Genomic DNA, 25,750 nt, shown 5'->3' with positions numbered 1-25,750 from the left:
ACTCTGAGGTTCCCAGCCTGTGCTATCACACACTTCTATCCAAACTCCACACCCACAATCCCAGTTCCATCATTCCATTCTGGAAGCTTCTCCACGGCCTCAGGTCAGTGCAGTGTTCTCCTGGGGGTCAGTGCCTGCCAGCACAGAAATCTGAAATTCCCAGCACAGAAAATCTGAAATTCCCAACACAGAAAATCTGAAATTCCCAGCACAGAAAGTCTGAAATTCCCAGCACAGAAATCTGAAATTCCCAGCACAGAAAATCTGAAATTCCCAGCACAGAAATCTGAAATTCCCAGCACAGAAAATCTGAAATTCTCAGCACAGAAAATCTGAAATTCCCAGCACAGAAAGTCTGAAATTCCCAGCACAGAAATCTGAAATTCTCAGCACAGAAAGTCTGAAATTCCCAGCACAGAAATCTGAAATTCCCAACACAGAAAATCTGAAATTCCCAGCACAGAAATCTGAAATTCCCAGCACAGAAAGTCTGGAATTCCCAGCACAGAAATCTGAAATTCCCAGTACAGAAAATCTGAAATTCCCAGCACAGAAAGTCTGGAATTCCCAGCACAGAAATCTGAAATTCCCAGTACAGAAATCTGAAATTCCCAGCACAAAAAGGCTGAAATTCCCAGCACAGAAATCTGAAATTCTCAGCACAGAAAGTCTGAAATTCCCAGCACAGAAATCTGAAATTCCCAACACAGAAAATCTGAAATTCCCAGCACAGAAATCTGAAATTCCCAGCACAGAAAATCTGAAATTCCCAGCACAGAAAATCTGAAATTCCCAGCACAGAAATCTGAAATTCCCAGCACAGAAAGGCTGAAATTCCCAGCACAGAAATCTGAAATTCCCAACACAGAAAATCTGAAATTCCCAGCACAGAAAGTCTGAAATTCCCAGCACAGAAATCTGAAATTCCCAGCACAGAAAATCTGAAATTCCCAGCACAGAAATCTGAAATTCCCAGCACAGAAAATCTGAAATTCTCAGCACAGAAAATCTGAAATTCCCAGCACAGAAAGTCTGAAATTCCCAGCACAGAAATCTGAAATTCCCAACACAGAAAATCTGAAATTCCCAGCACAGAAATCTGAAATTCCCAGCACAGAAAGTCTGGAATTCCCAGCACAGAAATCTGAAATTCCCAGTACAGAAAATCTGAAATTCCCAGCACAGAAAGTCTGGAATTCCCAGCACAGAAATCTGAAATTCCCAGTACAGAAATCTGAAATTCCCAGCACAAAAAGGCTGAAATTCCCAGCACAGAAATCTGAAATTCCCAGCACAGAAAATCTGAAATTCCCAGCACAGAAAGTCTGGAATTCCCAACACAGAAAATCTGAAATTCCCAGCACAGAAAGTCTGGAATTCCCAGCACAGAAAGGCTGAAATTCCCAGCACAGAAATCTGAAATTCCCAACACAGAAAATCTGAAATTCCCAGCACAGAAAGTCTGAAATTCTCAGCACAGAAAATCTGAAATTCCCAACACAGAAACTCTGAAATTCCCAGCACAAAAATCTGAAATTCCCAGCACAGAAATCTGAAATTCTCATCAGGAGCCAGGGTTCCAGCACAGGGGCAGCCTCAGCCTGTGCCAGGCTTTGAGATTTCTTTTGCAGAGCCCAGGCTGCCATTCATGGTGTGGTTGCAGCAAATTTAGAGCTTGTTGTGGGTTTGGGGTTTGGAGCAAGGCAATTAATTCAATTAATAAAGCAGAAGGCATGTTTGTGCTGTCACATTAATTGTGCCACAAAGTGATGTGGTTCCGTCAAGTGGGGAGAAACACTGATGTAAAATATTTTGGTGAATAGGTATGATAATAGCCCTTGATGATAATTTGGAGAATGTGAGAGGACAGTGTTATTGCAGGTGAATTCATATTTTCTGCATTTAATGTTTCCTTGGACAAACAGACCCAAAGTCTGTTAGGGAAAAACCTTGGTTTTAGCTGCTCATTTTTATTTGCTGCCTAAAATACTTGAAGGTGCTGAGGAAGAAACTTTTTACCCTCCTGTGTTCACCATCATGTGCTCAGCTGGACTGACCTGCAGCCCTAAAAGCCAAATTATTTGGTGTGTCCATCCAAAACACTTTCATGTGTGTTTTAGGGGAAATTCTTCCCCTGAGTAAGTTTACACCACTTTCTAGTGAAGCCCTAGTATACAAAATGAGCATCTGTCTGCACGAGCAGATTCGTAATTCTGGTGGTTTAGCAGAGGACATGGTTATAGTTCAGAAAATAAATAATCCAGGAGCCTGTATCTGCCTTGAGTTGGCTCTTTGTAAACTTACTTGAGATTTACTAATTCAGGCCTTCCACTAGTAGCAGTTAACTGTGACCTGCAAGGCAGTTATTTGAAGGTGCTAATGAAAAAGTATCAAAATAATAGGAATAATAATAATAATAGTAATAATAATAATAAAATAGTAATAATAATAGTAATAGTAATAGTAGTAGTAGTAGTAATAATAATAATAATAATAATAATAATAATAATTTAGCTATAATATACTCTATTGTATTATATATTATACATTTTATATCATATATATAACATATATATATGATATGTGATATGTTATATATTATATATTATATAGTATATGTTATATTATATATTATATACTATATATTATATATTATATGTTATATTATATATTATATGTTATATTATATATTATATATTATATGTTATATGTTATATGTTATATATTATATACTATATATTATATATTATATATTATATATTATATATTATATATTATATATTATATATTATATATTATATATTACATATTATATATTACATATTATATATTATATATTATATATTAGGCTGCTAAAAGCTTGGGATGGTGCCATGGAGCAGGAAACTCACCTGATGTAAAATCTGATCACTGGTGATGGTAAAAGAGCCCCAACAGGTGCACAGATCTCAGTTCATGGAAAATTCAAGATGCTCTTTCTGGTTTTCAGGCTATCTTGATATTAGGGAGAAGTACTGAATTATCAAGGAATTATTTTTGTTGTCCAAAGGAAATGTTTCCATCTGTTCTGTGCAACTGAGCAGGAGCTAAAATCGGCATTTTCTGTGCTCTGGTGCCATTTGCAGAATGGCTTCATTTTGTCTTTATACCCAAAACCACATTTTGCTGGCATTCCCTGAGACTTTGGTTGCTCAAATGAAGGTCCTGCTCCTCACACTCACTGATCACATTCTTCCAAAGAGGGGAGAAAAGTAGAATTCCAGTTTGAGGTTATGTTAGGTCCCAGTTTTGTTTGTGTTTGGTGGCCACTTTTGCACATTCACACATTCCAAAAAGCAGATTGAAGTTTTCTCCCCTGGCACAGCACAGACAAACCTTGAAAGGTGCTTCTAAAATCCCACCGAGTTCTTTGGGGATGGAATTCCTTTCAGCCTTGAACTTTTTCAAGCTGATGGGACCATTCAGATCCTTTAATTTGGGCTTGGTTTGGATCTGCTCAAAAAACAGAGCCCAAAAATATTGAAATATTTGAGAGGCTGATTGGAGAGCAGCAGCTCACAGGGGTTGTAAAATAAAGAAAATATTTCTGGGTGAAGCCATGTCCAGATGTTTTATTTCTGTTTTTTTGGTGTGGAAAACTGATCCCAGTGCAGATCCCAGTACTTGGGTGGCATTCCCAGTGCCAGCCTGGCATTCCTGCCCCTCAAGGTCCTGGCAGATCACATCCAACCACCCGAACCTGGCATGTCCAACACTGCATTTATCCAAAAGCCATTGAAAAAACTTCCAAAATTAAATAGTAAAACTAAAATTACAAACATGTCATTTAAATAGAAATATGTGATATCGCATAGTAGAAAACATAAAATTTAAAGTGTCAAAATATAGTAATATATATAAAACAGAATAAAAGTTCTACACCAAAAACTAATCCTCCTTCTTCACCTTCTTCATAGGTTTAAATAGTATTATATAATTAAATAATAAAGTCCCCATTACAAACCACAAAGAATTAATTATTAAGCTAAAATAAAAATATTTTAAGTATAATTCCTTAATTAAATGATTTATCCTTAAAAAAAAAACTTATTAAAACAATTCAACTGCACTTTTTGGTTTGTCAACATAAAATACTCTAGAACTCACCGTTTATAAAACTGTAGTATAAATAGAAACTAATAAACATCTAAATCCAAACAAAAGATACAATCTCACACATTTAATCCCAATTCCAACAAAAAGAAAAAATAAAACTAAACATCAATTCTGGAGGAATTTCAAGTTTTTCTCTCTGGCTCAGCCTCTCCTTGGGAGATGGAGTCTCTCATCTGGAATTTCCCATTAAATTTCCCTTTAACCCCTTCCTGCCAGGCCTTTGAATTAGGGAAGTTTGCAGGTACAGGAGAGGAAACAAAAGCTTCAGGGGTCAGAAACTTCATTTTTTATTACACCTGAAGCCAGAGAGTGCAAAAAACAGGCTGAGAATGAAGGAACTGGGACACTTTAATTGTGGTTTCTGTGAAGGAGGAAAAATTCAGCCATTAAATTGACATTTTGCAGTTCCCTGTTCCTAGAGCCAGACAAAATGGCAAGGCTGTAATGTTGTTGCACTTATATTTTAATCATTAAATTATTATTATAATTATTAATCTAATCTTTTAATTATTTTAATTATTAAGTTAATATTATATCATTATTAAGCTAACTTAAGCAAGGCATTTAAAATTGTTTAACTTCTTTTGTATATTAGAAGTTCCTTTAGCTTGAAAGAGGAATTTTTTGGTCATAGAGAAAACTTCATATAAAATAATGAAAGAAAAAATCAAATTTAGTTTTAACCAAGTTGGCTGTTGACCGCTACTGAAAATCTAGTTCTCAGATCCTTTTCCTTTGTGTGCTCTGCTGATGTGAAAATCCTTCAATTTAACTTAAAAAACTGGAATTTAGTTATTCCTGTTGTTGATTTGCTGTCAAACACCTTGACACCTTTAAATCCTTGTTTTTACTGTGCCTTTCCCCAGTGACATTTGGTACCTTTGTCATTAATAGTATTTAATATTTCTCTTTGGCCTTTAGTGCTGTTGTGATATTTCTAAAAATTGGAGGAATATTTTGATTATTTAGTTCCATACCTTAAAACCAGACTTTATAAAATCCCTCAAAGCTTTCGGAAAACTCTTTCAATCCTGGGCTGAATTTTGATAGAATTTTGAGCTCTATTTCTGAATAAATAAGAGAGATATTTTTAAAATGATCAAACGGATTGAAATAGTAGGGCATTTTCATATAAATATAGACTCAGGAGTGATCCAGTGTGAATTATATCAAACTCACTGGGGAACCATCCATTAACCTGAGCGAGAATAGAATCAGAATTCCAGAAGCTGAATTCTGCTGGGTGAGCCCTGGGCCTGGGGATTGTTCAGATAATTTCCTGATACTGTTATCAATGCATTGGGCAATTAGTTGTGCTAATTAGCAGCATCACTGTGGAGGGAGGGGAGTGACAAGGACAGAGCAGGCAGGGATGGAACTGGGGTGGAATTCCTTCTCTGTGGAAATTCATTGTGAATTTTCTCAGCCTTTCCAGCTTCAGGATCATTTCATTTGGAGCCTGAATCCAGAGCAGAGTTTCCTCTCTGCTCCATGGCAGCATCTGCCCTGCAAGAGAGTTTAAAATAATGAAGATTTGCCACTAATGGAGATTTGTGCCAAGAAGTTTGAAGTGAAAAGTAACAGAGTTTAGAGAAGTTTATGTTATTTTCCTTGGGGAGGATTTCATTTTAAACAATGGCATCATGTCATGTCTAAAAAAGACACTTTATTATGTGATGATAAAGTGTCATGAGGCAAAAATATAAACTGTTGGTGTGCTGGCTGCATGAAATTTCTTCTCTCCTAATGAGTTTGGATTGGGAGAAGAGATTCCTCTGGAAGTGCAGGTATCCTTTTCTTCTCCTCATGCTCTGCGTGTGTCCATCCAGGTCTTGGTGTCGCAGACACATTTTATGGAAAATCCTTTCCTTGGGATCTTTTCTTCTGAGAAGCTGAGAGGCCTCAGGAACAAATGCAAACAATGGTTATCTGCTGCTGTGGGATGGAACAGGGGCATCTGGGATTGGGCTCATGGGGTTGTTTCTAATTAATGGCCAATCACAGTCAGCTGGCTCGGACTCTCTGGTCAGTCACAAGATTTTACTTTCCTTTTCCTTTTCCTTTTCCTTTTCCTTTTCCTTTTCCTTTTCCTTTTCCTTTTCCTTTTTCCTTTCCCTTTCCTTTTTCCTTTCCTTTCCTTTTTCCTTTTCCTTTTCCTTTCCCTTTCCCTTTCCCTTTCCCTTTCCTTTTTCCTTTCCTTTCCTTTTTCCTTTCCTTTCCTTTCCTTTTTCCTTTCCTTTTTCCTTTCCTTTTTCCTTTCCTTTTTCCTTTCCTTTTTCCTTTCCTTTTTCCTTTCCTTTTTCCTTTTTCCTTTCCTTTTTCCTTTCCTTTTTCCTTTTTCCTTTCCTTTTTCCTTTTTCCTTTCCTTTTTCCTTTCCTTTTTCCTTTTTCCTTTCCTTTTTCCTTTCCTTTTTCCTTTTTCCTTTTTCCTTTCCTTTCCTTTCCTTTCCTTTCCTTTCCTTTCCTTTCCTTTCCTTTCCTTTCCTTTCCTTTCCTTTCCTTTCCTTTCCTTTCCTTTCCTTTCCTTTCCTTTCCTTTCCTTTCCTTTCCTTTCCTTCCTTCCTTCCCTTCCCTTCCCTTCCCTTCCCTTCCCTTCCCTTCCCTTCCCTTCCCTTCCCTTCCCTTCCCTTCCCTTCCCTTCCCTTCCCTTCCCTTCCCTTCCCTTCCCTTCCCTTCCCATGGAATCCTTTCTTCTATTCTTTTAGTATAGTTTTAATATAATATATATCAAATAATCAATCAGCCTTCTGAAACATGGAGTCAACATTCTCATCTCTTCCCTCATCCTGGTGAACAGCACCACATTGGTGGAGCTGTGTAACTTGTGGAGAAATGGGAAAAGTTCTGATATTGGGGTCAACACAAATGTATTTATATGAAATAATCTGAGTTAGGAGATAGAAATGAAGATATTTTGGTGGGTTGAGTTCACTTTTCCTATGGAGGAAGTGTTCCAGTGATGCCTCAGGTTTGGCTTTTCTGTTTTTTCAGGCTCTGTGCTGCTTCAGTGTAAAAGGGATAATGTGTAGGGGATGGTGAGCTCTGTGCACAGAGCAGGGAGACAAAACAATTCCTGCTCCAGCTGGGCACCAAGGACAAATGACCCAAATCTCAGCCCAGGAGCACAAACAAGTGTGGGAGAGGTTTTACAGCAGCTTCTGTGAGCCACAGAGAAGTTTGACAAGAGGATCCAATTTTAGCCCTGAAAGAATTTTCCACCAAGGTCTTTGACTTAGAAACTAAGAAAGGAAGAAGGATAAATAAGAGAAACCTGTAGTTGCCTATTCCAATGAGCGCTTTGTTTGCTTCTTGTGACCAATGAGTAAAGTCTAAACTTGGGAGTTTTGTAAGAATGGATAAAAAGCACATTTGGAGCCTTCTGAAAATGGAGTGTGTTGCTTTGTACCATCTCTGTCTCCACTACAACAAACCCCGTGGGCTGGAGAGAGAAAAACAAGCAGGGTGGGACTGCAGGGGCTGAAGCTGGGATGGGACAATGAACTGCAAGGTGCAAATGGAGCAGAACTGATCCCAGGGACAGAGCCCGGGAGCGCTCGTGCATTTTGGGGCCATTTTGGTTCATCTTGGGTGCAGCCCTGGCTGGGCTCTGGTGCTGCCCAAGGTGGATCCATGGAGGAGATGCTGGGAATGAATCCCTGCTTTATTCTGGGACTCTGCCCAGAATGCCATTGGACATTGGACATTCCCCACATCTTTATGAAGTTCATACTCAAGATTTAAACCTGTAAAGGCTGGAGAATAAAGGTCTGTCCAACAATCACACATCCCCATTTATTTTGGTTTTCTCAAGACATCTAAGAATTAAATGTGATGTCAGAATGTCCAGCAGAATGTCCAATGCCTCTGCTCCAGGGCATTGTATCAAGGTGTCACCAGCAGTGTGTGACAGGAGCAGCAGGAGGAAAGAGTGGACTCTGGCCTGGGAGACAAATGTGACAATTCCTTCTCTCTCCTGTTGGGTTGTTTTACCAAATGTCTTCGCTTTTTGGGGGATATTTCTATTTCCTCTGCTAAGGCTGAGGTAGGAAGAGAGAGAACCTAAAGGGAGAACCTGAGCACCCTGGTCCATGGAAGGGGGCCCTGGGCAAGGGGATGGGGCTGGATGGGATTTCAGGTCCCTTCCAACCCCAAACATTCTGTGGTTTAAAAAATCAATTATTTGTAATATGGAGTAGTAACAGCTGATTTTTTACGAATTCATTCTTTTGTACTTTTAGCAGCATAGGAGAAATAAGAGAAATAATAATACTTTTAGCAGCAAGAGGAGAAATAAGAATTTGAGGTCTGTATAATTGGCATTATACAGACCTCAAATTCTTTGTTTATCTTCTCAGTTCTCATCAGTTTCTTGGTTATCTCTATATTAAATTAAAGATCAGTGAAGGAGAAAAGTTGATTACATTTCCATTGTGAGCCAGAAAACAGCAGTGCTTGTACACCAGGTATGCAAAGGGGTAAGGGAAACAAATCAAGTTTTCAAAGTGCTGTGATACAGATGAATGAAAATAATTTGTTAATTATTCATCACATTTAATTCTTAGATGTTTTGAGAAAACCAAAATAAATGGGGATGTGTGATTGTTGGACAGACCTTTATTCTCCAGCCTTTACAGGTTTAAATCTTGAGTATGAACTTCATAAAGATGTGGGGAATGTCCCAACTGCAGGGAGAGGTATCAGCTACTCAGGATTTACAGGATTGAAATATTGACTCAACTGATGTCTGATTTTTTCCTCTTGCAAATTAAAACTCCTTTTTTAAATTTTTTTTCCTGTAACTAGAGACACAAAAAAATAGCTAATATCTATTCTTACACCTTGTGTGCTCAGAGCAGCAACCACTCAAATGACAGCATTGCCAAACCTCTGAAAAACATTCCTTATATCTATATATCACATTTGGAAAATAAACATGTCAGTACCTTAGCCTTATGTATACATCACCTACATAAAGGAAATACAGCAGTGTGTTATATTTATAACAATAAAGCACAGAATTCAGAGAAATGTGATAGTTTGTTGGCCTTCCAGCTGATTGCTGAATTAACTTCTCAGCAGGACCTGCCTGGTCTGGGTGTTTCTTGGAGCTGCCGTGTTGTTCACGTGGTCCATGGTGTTGTTGGGCTGTTACAGTTCATTTTTGAAGTTCTGTTCATCTGGCCAACTTGTTGTCACACACAAGCCCAGGGAAGGCCATATGTTCCTGCAAAGGTAGCCTTGGAAGGTGGGACAGCTGCTTCTCCTTTTCCTCCTGCCATCTGTTCTGCTTTAACTTCGTTTTCCCCTCATACCATGTCAAGCAAATACTCACATAATAGATGGGAATTCTAATCAGCATTGAAGCAGGGTTATTGTTGCCAACAACAGTCAGGTATTCAGATTTTTTTAGGCATTTCCCTTGCTCTTTGGCATTGTAGCAGTTAAAATTTAGAATTAGGAAGCTGTAAATAAATAAACATTTTTTTTTTTTTAATTTAAACCACAAATACACTGAGGTGTTCCCACGAACACAAAAGAGATTTTCAGAAATAAAAAGAGCAAACATCCTGGATTTCCCCAAGTACCTGCTGCTCTTTCCAGCTGGAGTTTCTCCTTGCTGTCCGTGTGCCACCCCTGGCTGCTCCAGCCCGAGCATTCCTGCAGCCACGGGGATTAGGGCAGGATCTGGGTTAAGGCTAATCCAGAGAAATGCACAAATCCCGGCCTGATCCAGGAGGGACTCAGGGAGCACAGGCATGGGTTGTGCCCTCTGCCAGAGTGAGGGACTGCACCTCAGGAATTCCCTCCTCAGAAACTCCCTAAAACTCCAGGGAAATGGAGAAAAAAATCCGAGTTTTCAGCCTTTGTGCTGAGCACACAGCAGAGCCCTGATTTAGGCCCAACCTGGCTTGAGTCTGAATTAGGAAAACCTGAAAATCCTGTGAGCCCTGTGCTGACTCCAATCATAATCATCTATATAAAGTGTATTTTCACCCACTTTTTATGCTGCTTGTAGGAATAAAATTAAATACAAGGCCGTGCTTGGACCAACATCATGATTTGCCATCACTCGTTCAAGTCACAGAATTCTGGTTGGTTTAGAGAAAAAATCTACAAGGCATTTGGGGAAAAAAAAAAGTCTACAAGTCTGTAACCTACTTTCAATGGCTCTAAACTACTTTGGGGGTTGTTATATTAATTTATAGAAATGTCCATGTGTGTGAGTGTATATAAAAAGGGATGTGTGTATAAATAAACAAAACTGGGCGTCTTTTTGCTATTTTAGTTCTCGGAAATTTGGTGGTGGATCTTCTCAAGAAAATCTCTTTTTCAAGTCCTTTTCTCCATTCTCCAGCTGTGTGGGCTCTGCTTTTACAGCCCTAAATTCTCTACAAGTGTAAAGCAGGGCAGGATAGAGCCAGACCTGGACCCTGCGTGGGCTGTGGGGAATTCTTCTGGTTCTGTTTGGGCAGTGAAGTCAGAGATCCTTCCAGAGGGAATTGAGGAACAATTTCCCTTTCTGCAAATCCCCCTCTAACACAACATATATTTGATTGCAGGAAGAAGAGGCTTTATCACAACAAAACGGGCAAAAACCACAAAAGACTTGAAGAAACAGCACTTCTGTAATTCTTCCCAAAAGTTCCCAGAAGCACCAAATCCTAAAGGATTACACCCACCAGTCTTCCTGATTTCAGGTGGGTGAATTCTCTCTTTGCTTTTCTTTCTGAATTTGGGATTCCCATTCCCTGGAGGGGACTCCAGGACCCCTGGAGTCTTAGAGGGTGTGGGATTTTAGAGGAGTTGGTGTTATATATATATATACATATATTATATTATAATATATATAATTATACATATATTATATATATAATTTTATATATATAATAGTTAATATAGGTATATATAATATATAGTTAATATAGGTTATTATTTAACTAATAAATAGTTAATAGTTTACATAATTACCTATATTAACTATTATAACTATTATAGTTATAATATATACTTCTATTAACTATTATATATATATATGTATATAATAGTTCATAACTTTCTAGTTCAATGAGCAGTTGTTACAAGGTGTATTTTGTTTTTTTAACTTATTACTTGTACTTATTTGTACTGCATTGTGGATATTTTTATTCCATATAATGGAATAAAATGGGTTCCATGTATCTTCCATATAATGGGGTTTTGTTACTTTTAGACACATATATATATGTATATATATATGTATATGTATATATATGTGTATGTATGTATGTATATATATATATATACTTCTATTACAACTCCTAAACTCTTACCTTACTTAATTGCAATTACAATAATTGTAATTGTCTACAACCACATCCCTACATTATAAACCCTTCACCATCTTATCAATACCTTTCACTTAAGGTATATTTTTAACTTACAACTATAGAAACATAAGTGTATTATTTTTCTGCTTAATGCCTGTGTATTGTATTTTTACGTCAATCTAAGGTTGTAGATCAAACTCTTCAGTGTCTCTGGAAGTTTCTGTTTTTCTGATTCCCACACATTCCCCCCCAAACCAGTCTGGGGTTCTCTGATTTCTCTGAAATGAAAGACAGTGCAATTAATAAATATAATTTTGTGTGACTTTTTCCCTTAACAAAAAAATAACAAACACGGTAAAGAAAATCAGGCAGAACTGGAAGCTCCCAAACAAAAGCTGCTGCTGTTGTTTTCCAGCATGGAGCTCGTGGCTCTAATTTGGAATTAACTGGTTGGGAGGAGAGGTTTTCAGTTATGCCACGGAGTAAATGAGAAAAATAACACAAGAAACAGCCAATAATCAAGTTGTTTGATTTAGAAGAAATGCATTTAAAACCCAGCTAAAGTAAAAAGAGAACTGGCTGACTGCCACCCTCTTTTTTACTCATTTGTGACAGCACACAATTAAAAAGTTCAGTTTGTTGCTCTTACAGCAATAACAGATTTTGGTATTTTTTTTTGTTTACTCATAAAAAGTATCTTTAATTTTAGATCCTCCAAATACTGTAGTTGTAAGAATATTGTTTCTATCTGGAGAGATTAGATGGGGACAGGATTTTTTTAATCTGGTAGCACAGATTTGTTATGTAAATAGGAAGCTCACAAAGGAAGGAGACAGCAAAAGGCTCTGAAAAAACAGATGTGTCTCCCCCAGAAATAATTCACCACTGGATTCCTGCAACTTTTTGGGAAGTTTATTGTTAGTGATGTGCATGGAATCAAAAAAAAACCAAATTCTGTGTCACTGTGTAAGTCCATTTCCATACGCTCACTACAGATAATTTTATCATTAATTTATTGTTGGTATTTAATTTTGATGAGTTCAAAATGAGATTATTCATTTCCATGAATTCTCGTGGTGCCTTGCTGTGGGTTTCTCGAGCTCCTTTCCCTCAGCACTGGCCATGTGACCCAGATTTTTTAAGCCCTGCTATGACTTTGGGTTTTATTCTTGGGCTCTTTCATCCATCTCTTGGAATTGTTTCCAGTGAATTTGAGTTTTACAGTGCTTGCTGTGATTAGCATTCTGTGCTCGTGGGGGATTCTTCATAAAAATGTCTCTGATCAATACCTTTCAATGTGTTTAAACATTAATGTATAATTTTATATGAAGAATGTTACATCCATAGTGGAATTATGATCTAAAATGCATTTTTATGCAAATTCTTTAATGGTAGGTTATACCATCTTTCTATCTGTTTTTGTTACTGTGAAGATAAATTATAATTATATGAATAACCTGCATTAAATGGTTGTGTTTTGAAATACTTCCATTCAGTAATATCTGTATATTCAATAATATCTGTGGACTGAATGTTCCTTGTTAATACAGGGTATTAAAAAAAGGTAAGCTCTCTACAGAGCCTAAACATTGATGTTTTCTAGTGCCCCAGTGCTTAAGAAAATCTAAATATATCTTCATAATTTATAGGGCATCATTTATGAAGTCATATTGGTTGGGGAAGGACTTTACAGAGTTAATAATTTTTAAGTAGTTTGCATGTGGAAAAAACCCACTCCTGAAAGGCTCTGCCAGGTTGGCAAATGCAGTTTGAGACAACCAAGAGTCTTTAATGCCCATTTTTACAAAATGCTGGGCCCTAATTTTGCACTGAAATTGGGAAGATCAATTGTTTCACTTTCCAATTTTTGTTTTGTTGAATTTTTGGTTCTCAATTGAAAACTCAGTTAAACTGGGGATACTGGTGAAATCAGTGAAGCCAAACTGCAGGTTTTTCTTCTCAACTTCATGAAGATATTTAAATAATCATGGGAAATGCTGTATTTAGTTTAATAGCCAGTGCACTTTGTGACTTTTGTGGTGTCCCAAAGCTCAGATTGTACCCAGGCAGGAATGCTTGGCTCCTCCCCTGGGCACAGCATCTCCCCATGGGATGCTGGGATTGGATCAGCCATGCAGGGATGGCCATGGACAGATGATAATGAATAATTAATGACCCACGAACAGAAGATAATTAATAATTAATGGCCCATGAACAGCAGAGATCTCCTGGAGAGAGGATTGATGTGGAAGACATAAAGAAAACTGCCCAATGAACAGAAGTGCCCCACCTCTAAATAAATAAATAAATAAATAAATAAATAAAACACTCCCAGCCTAAGGCAAGCTTCTACCTCACCAAGGCCTTTGGCAGCATCACAGCTCCAAAAATCAGCTTTTTGTCTCCAGCTGGAGGTTTTGTGTGGCTCAGTTCAGCCCAAAAGGCATCTTCAGTTCCAGTCAAAGCCATTCCTTAGGCACAAACCTTGTTTTTTTATGCTGCAAAGCAATTGTGTAGGGGCTCACAAAGCAATCAGGACGAGTGGAATCAGAACCTCGGGCTCATTGTTTTAATTGGAGCCCTGTGATTATCTCAGCAGATGTGAGTGGGGTGCAGGAATTTCTCACATGAGGGGTGGAGGGGGGCAAGGAGCTGTCCCCAATGGACACAGCCCATCATGGAGAGACCACAGGACACTGTCTAGAGCAGAGCTCACGGTGCAGCTGCAATTCTAAAAAGCCTAAAAGATCCCCAAGATAACTTGAAGCAAGGCCATGGGAAGCAATGTAGGTGAGTATTCAAAGGAAGCTTTGGAATTTTTGGTTTTTTGGTAGCTCTGCGCTGTGGCAGCGAAATTCCAAGACAAAATATTTGAGGCAACATTATAAAAAACAAAGAGAAGATCAGGCATCTTCAACATTTTATGGTGCTGAAGTAGAAAAGTAAACAGCTCAGCAGTTCATGCCTTGGTGGAAGGTAGGCAGTGCACCCAAAAATGGACTTTTTGATAAGAGAACAAAAAAAAAAACTTTCCTGACCTCAATTTAAGAGGTTGTATCCAGCCAGCATGTGAGGCACAGCATTTTAATGGGGATAAAAAACACCATTTTGTGCTGCTGTGATTCAGATGGAGCATTAGTCATAATTGGGAGTATTTTGACATAGTCAAACAATAGAACTCCAGTGCTCTGTTGGAAAATCTGTAGCACCATTCCTGCGCTGGGTGTGTGGGATCTCAGCACCCCAGGACTGAGGTGTCACCGAGAGCACCCTTGGGGGGCTCGGGAGTCCTGGAATGTTCCAGAAGTGTCTGGTGGCTGCACTTTGATCCCACACAGGAGACGACACCTGTATGAGGACAGGAGGGTTTCACCGGGGTGAATGGTGAAGGGATTGGTTAATTAGAGAGTGAAACACAGGGTTTAGGATTTCTGTACAGGGGGGTTTAGAGAAGTAAGATGGAGGAATTGGGGCGTGTCCTGTCCTTCTTCTTCTTCTTCTTCTTCTCCTCCATCTTCTGTGGTGATGGTGGCACTTTGGGATTGGTTATCACTAAAAGTGCACTGGGCAATAAGGGTGAAAGGTATTGGGGAAAAATGATAAATATTGTACACGTAACTTTGGGTATAAAGATAGGTGACCGCCCGGAGGGCAGGGAGTGTGCTCATGGCTGGCTGCTGAGCAGAGCTCTGTCGGGCCGAGAGAAAATCTTTTAGATAAACAATTAATAAACACCGAGACCGAGAAAAGAACTGAAGCCTCTTCTCATCCTGGGCTGCCCCAAGGCCACCCCGGGCCTTTCCAGGCCCTCCAAACAGCCCAAAACCGGACACTTCCCTAGGAAAGCTCAGCCATGGATGGGCTGGAGCAGAGCAGAACCATACTGGGATGAAGGAGAACCCAGCTCCAGGCAGGGCACTGCCCTCCTGTAAGCCAAACAGCCAGGCCAACATCCTCCAAGGGGTGAAAGCGTTTCTGGGGCACTGATACAGCTCCTGATGATGCTCAGGTTTAGCTTTCATATTTTTCAGATTCTGTGCTGCTTTAGTGTCTCAGTCTAGGCTTCATATCAGGGCTCTGGATTTTCCTGATCAAAACCCAAGGTTACACCGTGTCAACAGCCAGCAGATGGGAAAAGGAACGTCCTAGGAAGCTCAGAGAACACGCTTGGAAACGGAGCTATAAATACCAGGCTAATTCCATAGCTTTAAGATTTCTCCAAAGCTTTTTTAAATCCCTCCAGAAAAGGCTGAAGAGATCCCTAATCTGAAGTGGCCCAGTTGAAGGAATGTGTGTGGTTTTATTTTTAAATGAAGTTACATCTACAACGGTGTTGGGCATCTTAGTGAGTCACTGTACAATATTTGTTGGATCAAAATAAGGATTTTAGACACATTTTCATTCTTACCAGGACTTTTTTCTTCAGAGGAAATGTGGAATTCTGTCTGATTCCATCTGAACTGATGCATGCAGCGTTCCCACAGGATCACTGATGGTCACAACTCGTTTGGAATCCCTTTTTTGAGAGCTGTCCCTGATTAGGGAGAGCTGACACAACAGCTCCCAAAATTCCTTGGTGGAATTTTATGTCAATCTCTTCTTCCCTGTGAGGGCGGCGAGGCCCTGGCACAGAATTCCCAAAGAAGTTGTGGATTCCTCATCCCTGGAAGTGTCCAAGGCCAGGATGGAGGAAACTGAGGTAGTGGAAGGTGCCCAGGGGACACCTGGATGAGCTTTAAGATCCTTCCAACCATTCTGGGATTCTCCTTCCACTGGAATCCCTTCATTCCTTAAAAATATCCCAGAATTTCTTGGTGTGTCTTTGCTTTCGGTGAGATCAAAGGCAGGAGGGGTTTTGCAATATTGAACCTACCCCTGTAATTAAAAAAAAAAACAACTATAAAATAATATTAAAAATATTTAAATATCTATTATTTATTTCTTTTAAAATAAATGTTGATGTTTATTTATTAAATCTTAAGAAATAAATGTCATTTGCATTGGTATTAGCCAGAGGAATGCAAAGCAGAGCAAGCAGCCCGTGCCAGATTTAGAAATTTAGATTTCTTAAAGAACAGCTGAAAGGGTTGGGTTTGTTTATTGTGGGAAAAAAGGGAACGCTGTAGGATGGGCAGAAAAAAGAGATAAGAGGGTTTATCAAAGCGCTGGTGGGGGTTGCTCTGTAGATTAAAAAAAACCCAAAATCTAAAAAAGCAAGTTCAGGTTGCACCAAGTGTAATTTGGGAGAGATGGAAAGAGAAAACAGGCCGAGAGTTTTTTTGTTTTACCTCACATCTGACTGCAAATATAGATGGAAAATCGGGATATTTTACCTATCAGTGTCAGGAAACTTTAAAAAACACACAAAGAAGGAGCTCCCTGAGAAAATGCCAGGAATTTTGACCTTCCCCACTGGCCATGGGCTGAGCTTTTTGCTCTCCTGGGATCCCTCTTCATTCACATCCTCACTTTAATTGTCACCTTAATTTTGGGATTCAGTTTGTCTCATTTCCCTGCAAACCTTTCCCATCCTTGACAGCACCTTTCAGTTGCAGGCGTGCAGTAAAAATGAACCAATAGATTTTGTTTTCTTAGATAAAATGCTTTTATTTCAAAGAGAGGGAAGTTTGGGTTCAGCAGCCTTTGGAAGTTGGAGTCCAGGAGCTGCTGCAGAGGAACATGAGGGATAAAACCCTGCAGCAGCAAAGTTAAATTTGTTGTGATGAAGAGCTGCCCGAGTGCTTCTTTGCCCACATTTCCCCAAAAATTCACTTTTTGGAGCAGAACACCCTCAATATCTGCGTGAGGCAGATCCAGAGCTGGTTTTGGGGCCCTGTGTCCAGGTTTAGAGCAAGTTTGGGGAAGAATCCCCCCAAAGGAGCTCCGGTGGGAAAAGCAGATCCAATCGGCCCCTCCCCCCTCAACTGGTCCGGGAGGAAAGAAAAATACCTCCTTGGAGAAAGGTGGAAAAAACCCCCCTGTTTATTAAACAATAAGACCAAAACAGTATCAAAACAATGAGACCCCTTGCCACTCTAAAAGAGATGACAAACTGAGAAAACCCCGGGTTCAAGCAGCAGCTCACTCAGTCTCTGATCAGTCTCTCAGTGCTGGAATTGTCGCAGGCCAGGCCCGGCCCGGTGGGCCACAGCTGCAGCTGCCGGTGCTCTCCTGGGTGCTCAGTCCAGAGCAGTTCCAAGAGGTCCAAAGAAAAGGGAAAAAAAAAAAAAAACAGTCCAGGGAACTTCTTTGCCCCAGCTAGCTAACACTAACTAAAAAGCAAAAGAAGAGCTCTCTGTCCCGCTGTCTGTCTGCAGACAACACAGTCAGGAGCAGGAATGTGGAGGAGTGAGTGCAGTGTCTGAAAACAAACTGCGCGCTTCTTCTCTCTCCCCCTTCACTCTCTGTAACACTCTTAAAGGTACAAAACTTATTATTATTCAACATAAACAGAATGAGACGATTGGGGATAAAAGCATCATATAGTCAAACCAGGACACCCTGTCAGAGTGAGGGGCTGTTTGAGGTGTGAGCTGGGTTTGGATTCTCCTCAGTGGGATCAGGCCGTGCCTTTGCTCTTGTCTTTTCTTGGAGCTTTGTTCTCCACTCCTGCCTGTGCTGCATCCTCAAAGGCCGCCTGGTTTTCATTTCTGGGTGCCTCACTCTCATTTTTCTTTCCCTGCTTTGATGAGCTGTGGGATTCTCTTACTCTGGACTGTGATTCCCCCTTTTGTTCAGCTCCTTCAAGCGTTTTCTGCCTGCTTTGGGGGTATTGCTCGTGCAGGAAAATCAGATTTTTCAGAGCAAAGCCAGGGATTCCTGGCAGGGCAGAGCTGGGCATCACCAGCAGGTACCACCTTGTTGGGCATGAAAAATAAATGTATCGTGTTTGGATAAATAGCATCAATAAATATACATATAAATATATGTATATATAAAAAATGTATCATGTTTGGATAAATAACATCAATAAATATACATATAAATATATGTATATATAAAATAAATGTATAATGTTTGGATAAATAACATAAATATATAAATATATATATAGTAAATGTATCATGTTTGGATAAATAACATCAATAAATATACCTATAGATATAGGTATATATAAAATAAATGTGTCATCTTTGGATGTATATGAAATATATGTATATATAAAATATATTAATATATTAAATATATATATAATAAATGTATCGTGTTTGGATAAATAACATAAATAAATATACATATAGAAATATGTATATATAAAATAAATGTATCGTGTTTGGATAAATAACATAAATAAATGAAGATATAAATATATAAATATATATATAATAAATGTATCATGTTTGGATAAATAACACAAATAAATATACATATAGAAATATGTATATATAAAATAAATGTGTCATGTTTGGATAAATAACAAAAATAAATATACATATAAATATACATATAAATATATATAAAATAAATGTATCGTGTTTGGATAAATAACATAAATAAATATACATATAAATATATATAAAATAAATGTGTCATGTTTGGATAAATAACATCAATAAATATACATATAAACATATAAATATATATAATAAATGCATCATGTTTGGATATATATGAAATATATATATATATTAAATATATGTATATATTAAATATATGTATATATATATAATGTATCATGTTTGGATAAATAACACAAATAAATATACATATAAATATATATAAAATAAATGTATTGTGTTTGGATAAATAACATCAATAAATATACATATAAAATATATAAATATAAAATAAATGTATCATGTTTGGATAAATAACATAAATAAATCTACATGTAAATAGATGTATATATAAAATAAATGTGTCATGTTTGGATATATATGAAATATATGTATATATAAAATATACGTATATATTAAATATGTGTATATGTATATAATAAATGTATCATGTTTGGATAAATAACACAAATAAATGTACATATAAATATATATAAAATAAATGCATCATGTTTGGATAAGTAACATCAATAAATATACATATAAATATATGTATATATAAAATAAATGTATCATGTTTGGATAAATTACATCAATAAATATACATATACATAAATGTATATGTAAAATAAATGTATCATGTTTGGATATGTATGAAATATATGTATATATATAATGTGTCATGTTTTGATAAATAACATCAATGAATATACATATAAATATATAATAAATGTATCATGTTTGGATAAATAACACAAATAAATATACATATAAATATATGTATTTATAAAATAAATATATCATATTTGGATAAATAACATAAATATACATATTAATAGATGTATATATAAAATAAATGCGTCATCTTTGGATATATATGAAATATATGTATATATATAATAAATGTGTCATGTTTTGATAAATAACATCAATGAATATACATATAAATATATGCATATATAGAATAAATGTATCATGTTTGGATAAATAACATAAATAAATATACATATAAATATATAAATATATATAATAAGTGTATCATGTTTGGATAAATAACATAAATAAATATACATATAAATATATATAAAAATAAATGTATCGTGTTTGGATAAATGACATCAATAAATATACATATAAATATATAAATATATATGAAATAAATGTGTCATCTTTGGATAAATAACGTCAATAAATATACATATAAATATATAAATGTATATAAAATAAATGTGTCATCTTTGGATGTATATGAAATATATGTATATATAAAATATATTAATATATTAAATATATGTATATATATAATAAATGTATCATGTTTGGATAAATAACATCAATAAATATACATGTAAATATATAAATATATATAATAAATGTATCATGTTTGGATATATATGAAATATATGTATATATAAAATATATGTATATATAAAATATATGCATATATAGAATAAATGTATCATGTTTGGATAAATAACACAAATAAATATACATATAAATATATATAATAAATGTATCATGTTTGGATATATACATATATACATATATGCAATTTATATACATATATGAAATATCTGTATATATAAAATATATGTATATATAAAATATATGTGTATGTCAAATAAATGTATCATGTTTGGATAAATTACATCAATAAATATACATATACATAAATGTATATATAAAATAAATGTATCATGCTTGGATATATACATATATACATATATGCAATTTATCTACATATATGAAATATATGTATATATAAAATATATGTATATATAAAATATATGTATATATAAAATAAATGTATCATGTTTGAATATACATAAAAAAAAAAAAAAAATATATATATATATATATATATATATATATATATATATATATATAAAAAAAGTTTCATGTTTGGCAAATCCCTTCCAAGGAATGTTTCACCTGCTCTGAAGGAATTTATCCTTATTAAGGTGAGGGTGTGAACACATCTGATCATTGTTGTGTAAGAATTCATCCCCAAAACACACAGACACCAACTCTGAGGCACTTTGCCCCTTTTAGTGGGCTAAAAATACCTTTGAAAAGTTATTTAAAACAGATTTACTTTGTTGAAAAGTAAATCTGAGTGAAGGGCTTGGGGCACCCAGACATTCCTGAAGCAAAAATTGTATTTAAAACTAATGGGGGAGATTTGTATAGGCAACAATTTTGGTCATTTGTGTTGCCAAAATTCAGATTTAATAGAGTAAGGCTGATTTTGTAAAAAGAAACCATCCACTGGCAGTTTATTAAATATTAGGTTCTATTTTCCATGCTGGAATGTTTGAGAGAAATATAATGTGTACACAACAAGAAGTGGAAATAGTTACTCCATCATTTATCCTAAGAAACGTTTCTAAGTGTTTAATTATATGAAGAAATAATTAAGAGTCATTTAATATTGGAATATCTTAATGTCCTTAGTGGCGTGAGTTGCTCACTATTCTTATTTTGTGTTTTGATTCTTTTCCAGCTTGGAGTGAACAAGATGAGCAGAGCCACCTTCAATCTGATCCTTCATGAGGAAAAAGGTCAGGAAATTTTATTTTCATCTGTCCTGCTCTTCATTAATACATTAAAAATTATTTTCTTAGTGGTTTCAAAGGTTTTAAACAGCAAAACCAAGGTGATGTTTGGATGGCAGGGTGAGCAGGAATGTTTTTAAATCAAATGGGGAATTGAGGAAAGAGCTGACTCAGAGCAGCGTGAGTTGAAAAAGGGGCTGGGGAAGGAAAGGTCATGGACACAAATCTTCATCAAGATTGATTTCAAAGTGATTAAACTCATAACTAATAAATCTCTGCTGCAGCAAGAAGGAAACATTTGGCATTTAAAAGAATTAAAATCACTTTTTCTAAAAAAAAAAAAATCCTTGAACTTTTTTATTTTTTATTTTTTTCTTAGAAAACGGAGAAAACTCTCTCAAATAAAATAGTGAGGCCAAATTCTCAATTATAATACTTATAAATATATAAGTAAAATATATATAAATATATAAATTCTCAATTATAATACTTATAAGAATTATATAATTTTATAATTTTATAAAATTATAATATAATATATATATATAATTTATAATATAATATAATTAATATAATATAATTTATAATATAATATAATATAATATAATATATAATTTATAACATAATATAATTAATATAATATATAATTTATAATTTTATTATATAATTTTATAAGAATTATATAATTCTCAAAAATACTTCTACATTCAATTAGTAAGTAATTATCTGCTAATGGAGAGATTAATCAGATTTTCAGGGTCCAGACTCTCCAATATTATTCCATTTATGCCAAATGAGGCAGCAGGGTTTGCACTGAGCTGTCTGCAGAGCTGATTTTTATTGTTCCCATATATTTTTTAATTCCTTGAGTGTGTTTTCATCAGGGAATTTGCTGAGCAGAGCTACGTAATTCAATAAACAGCTGAAAAAAGGGCACTTGGAGAAAAAAATTCCAAGGGTCTAAAAATAGTGCAGTCACATGATTACTACTTTGGCACAAAAAGCATAATTTATGGGTTTAATTTGCAATCTTGCTACAGTTCTGACATTCTCCTGCACAGGAAGTCGGGCTGAATAATTCAAATTATTGAAATATTGCTCCATCCTCAGCTTCAGGTGGCTGACACAAAGGAGGTGGATGTTTTTTATTGAAAATATGGGAGGATGGGTTTCATTTTTGTCATTTATTGCTTCATTTTTGGTCTCAGAATTAATGGAGATTTGGGGTTATTCGAAAATTGTTATTCCAGCGCTCGGAGCCTTTTCCCAGATTTCCAAGAATCTTGATTTTTTTTTTCCTGTTTTTAATTTATTTGAATTTCCATGGTCATTTTTTTAAGAGTTCTGTTCAAATATATTTTTTTTCCTTTTAAATTCAATCTTTTTTTTCCCAAATTTCCATTTCCCTGGCAACCCCTTGACTCAATAATGTACAGCAGAGCTGAACACTTACAAATAGTTATTTCCTCCTCAATTTCTGCATCAGTTTCTTAGATATTTTCTGAACATTCTCCAGCAAAGATCCCTGAAATTCATATAATCTTCATTATAAAAGCATTGCAGAACTGTGCTGAATAATATCAGCTTTTTGCAAGGCTGAAACTTGAGAATTGAAAGAAAATCCCTCATTTCTTTATCCAAATTCCCCTAAAATAAAGTGGATGTGACGTTTCTCCATTCTCATTAACATATTCCTGATAATATTCCATTTATTGATATTCCCTAGGAAAGCTTGGGGTAACAGTGACGTCATTCTTAGCTGATTTTTGATGTACACCAAATATTAACCCTAATTTTGAGCAAATTTGAGTGCTGCCAAATCTGAAGTGCTTTCTTCATGAAAAGAAAAAATTCCATGTGGTGGAAAGCCTGGAAGAGCATCCTGAGTGGACTTAATAAATATGTGATTAAATTATAAATAAATATTAATAAATTCATAGTGAACAGCCGGAGATTAGTGTTAAAAACAAATTCCTTTTATTTTGTTCTCTTTTTTTTGGCTTTTTCTGTGCAAAGCCTTTCAGAGGTCTCTGTGTTTTATCCATTCTTTCCAGTGACAGCCTCAGTTGCTCCCAGCTTTGGGAATTGCACAGAAAAATGGGTTAAAAGAAGATTTTAGGGAGATTTTAGGGATTGGTGGTGTCCATGAAGGAATCCTGCTCTCCCCAGCTCACCCATTGGCCATTGCCTTGGCACAATTAAATCCCCAAAATTCAGGATACTCTGATTTTTCCCTGGTGGGAAGGTATCAGATTTCTATCTGATTATTGATATCAGATTAATATTTGATTACTGATATCAGATTTCTATCTGATCACTGATATCAGATTTCTATCTGATCATTGATCACTGATATCAGATTTATATCTGACCACTGATATCAGATTTGTATCTGATCACTGATATCAAATTTCTGATCACTGATATCAGATTTCTGTCTGATCACTGATATCAGATTTATATCTGATTACTGCTATTAGATTTATGTCTGATTACTGATATCAGATTTATATCTGATCACTGATATCAGATTTATGTCTGATCACTGATATCAAATTTCTGATCACTGATATCAGATTTGTATCTGATCACTGATATCAAATTTCTGATCACTGATATAGATTTCTGTGTGATCACTGATATCAAATTTATATCTGATCACTGATATCAGATTTATATCTCATTACTGATATCAGATTTATATCTGATCACTGATATCAAATTTCTGATTACTGATTAAATTTCTGATCACTGATATCAGATTTGTATCTGATCACTGATATCAGATTTGTATCTGATCACTGATATCAGATTTATATCTGATCACTGATATCAGATTTCTGTCTGATCACTTAACAGCACCCTGCTCCAAAATGCTCCAAGGAAAGGGATTTGTGTGACATGCTCCTAAAGATCACCTGGATTCCATGCAGATAAATCAGATTTTCTCCATGAAAATAATTTTCTTCTTGTTTTATTGTGCAATACAGTGTTCATAGTGAAGTGACTCCTTTGTAGGCCTGGGAAAATGAATTTCCCATCCCTGGGGAACATCCAGGGGGCCCCTGGTTCTGGAGAGCAGGGCCAGCAATTCCAAAGGCCTGGAATCCTCGTGGATTTTTTGTTCTTTATGGATATTTATGGAGTTTGTTGTTTATGGATTCACCCAGGGAATCATCCAGGTTGGAAAAGGCTCCAGAGCTGAGTCCAACTCTGTATTTACAAGTGAGATGTGTTTTCAAGATACATCACAACTATATCATGTTTATCGTGAGTAAACCATGAGTAAATCCTGTGTAGAGCTGTGCATGGCCCTGGACACCACCCCAAGGAAAGGAATCCTGATGGATTCAAGGTTTCCTTCCCACTTCAGGCACTTTTGTTTGTTGACTCACTGGCCTAAAAATAGGCCCTCATCAAGTATTCACCACTGATCTAATTAGGCAGGAGAATGCTGCTTTTCAGATTGGGAAAGCATTCCCAAAAATGATGCAACATTTGTGTCTAATTAGATGATACAGGAAAATCCTGGCTAATTGCTTTGATAGACTTAAACAGATTAATAATGTGCAAGTGGTAACTAAATAAAAACTCCTTTTCACTGAGTGCTTTGAAAGTGATGCTTTTTAAGAAGCTAAAATTCCTTATTAGTTCTGAAAGCCCAGGATTGTGATTTGAGAGCATTTCTCATTTTGGAGTTTTTTTCAGTGCTAGAAAAGAAAATCTTAACAATGAGATTGTAATTTGTGTCTCTGAGCAGTGTTTGGTGTTTTTTCTAAATGCCTGCAAAGGTTTCTACCCAAAATGTGGCCAATCCATAGGTGGGGACTGGGATTTGTGCCTCAGAGAGCCAGGCTGGGATTGTGGAGCCCCAAATTGATCCTGGCAATTGTTTGGCACTTCAAATTCATGTAGGAAAAAAGCAATTGAGCACCAAAAGCATTTGGAGGACAAGGGAGAGATTTAGATTATATTTGAATATTAAAAAATATTATTACTAAGAGGGTTGGAGCAACCTGGGATAGCTGAAGGTGTCCCTGGGGGTGGCACAAAATGGGCTTTAAGGTCTTTCCAACCCAAACCATTCCATGATTTGCAATACCAACCTGTCAAAATTTGTCTTAATTGGCTCAACATCCACTTATTAATAAAATAAATATTATTAATATCATATGTAACAGATTGGAATCCAGACAATTAATATCTAATTTAAATTTCTTTTTACATCCTATGGAGT

The 25,750-nt window shown here is 36.0% G+C and overlaps 1 protein-coding gene across 2 annotated transcripts in view; it reads left to right on the top strand.

Moving 5' to 3' along the window:
- The window catches only part of MBD5 (methyl-CpG binding domain protein 5), a 150,414-nt gene that overhangs the window by 79,244 nt on the left and 45,420 nt on the right, over positions 1 to 25,750 (top strand). For both annotated transcript variants that reach the window (XM_074547847.1, XM_074547846.1), the window contains 2 exons: positions 10,716 to 10,853; positions 21,462 to 21,519. The gene's annotated coding sequence lies outside the window, so the exon portion shown is untranslated. The remainder of the gene's footprint in view (positions 1 to 10,715; positions 10,854 to 21,461; positions 21,520 to 25,750) is intronic.

This window comes from Zonotrichia albicollis, chromosome 10, assembly GCF_047830755.1.
Source record: "Zonotrichia albicollis isolate bZonAlb1 chromosome 10, bZonAlb1.hap1, whole genome shotgun sequence".
In the NCBI taxonomy this organism is placed as follows: Eukaryota; Metazoa; Chordata; class Aves; order Passeriformes; family Passerellidae; genus Zonotrichia; species Zonotrichia albicollis.
This window is presented reverse-complemented; position numbering and strand designations above follow the sequence as displayed.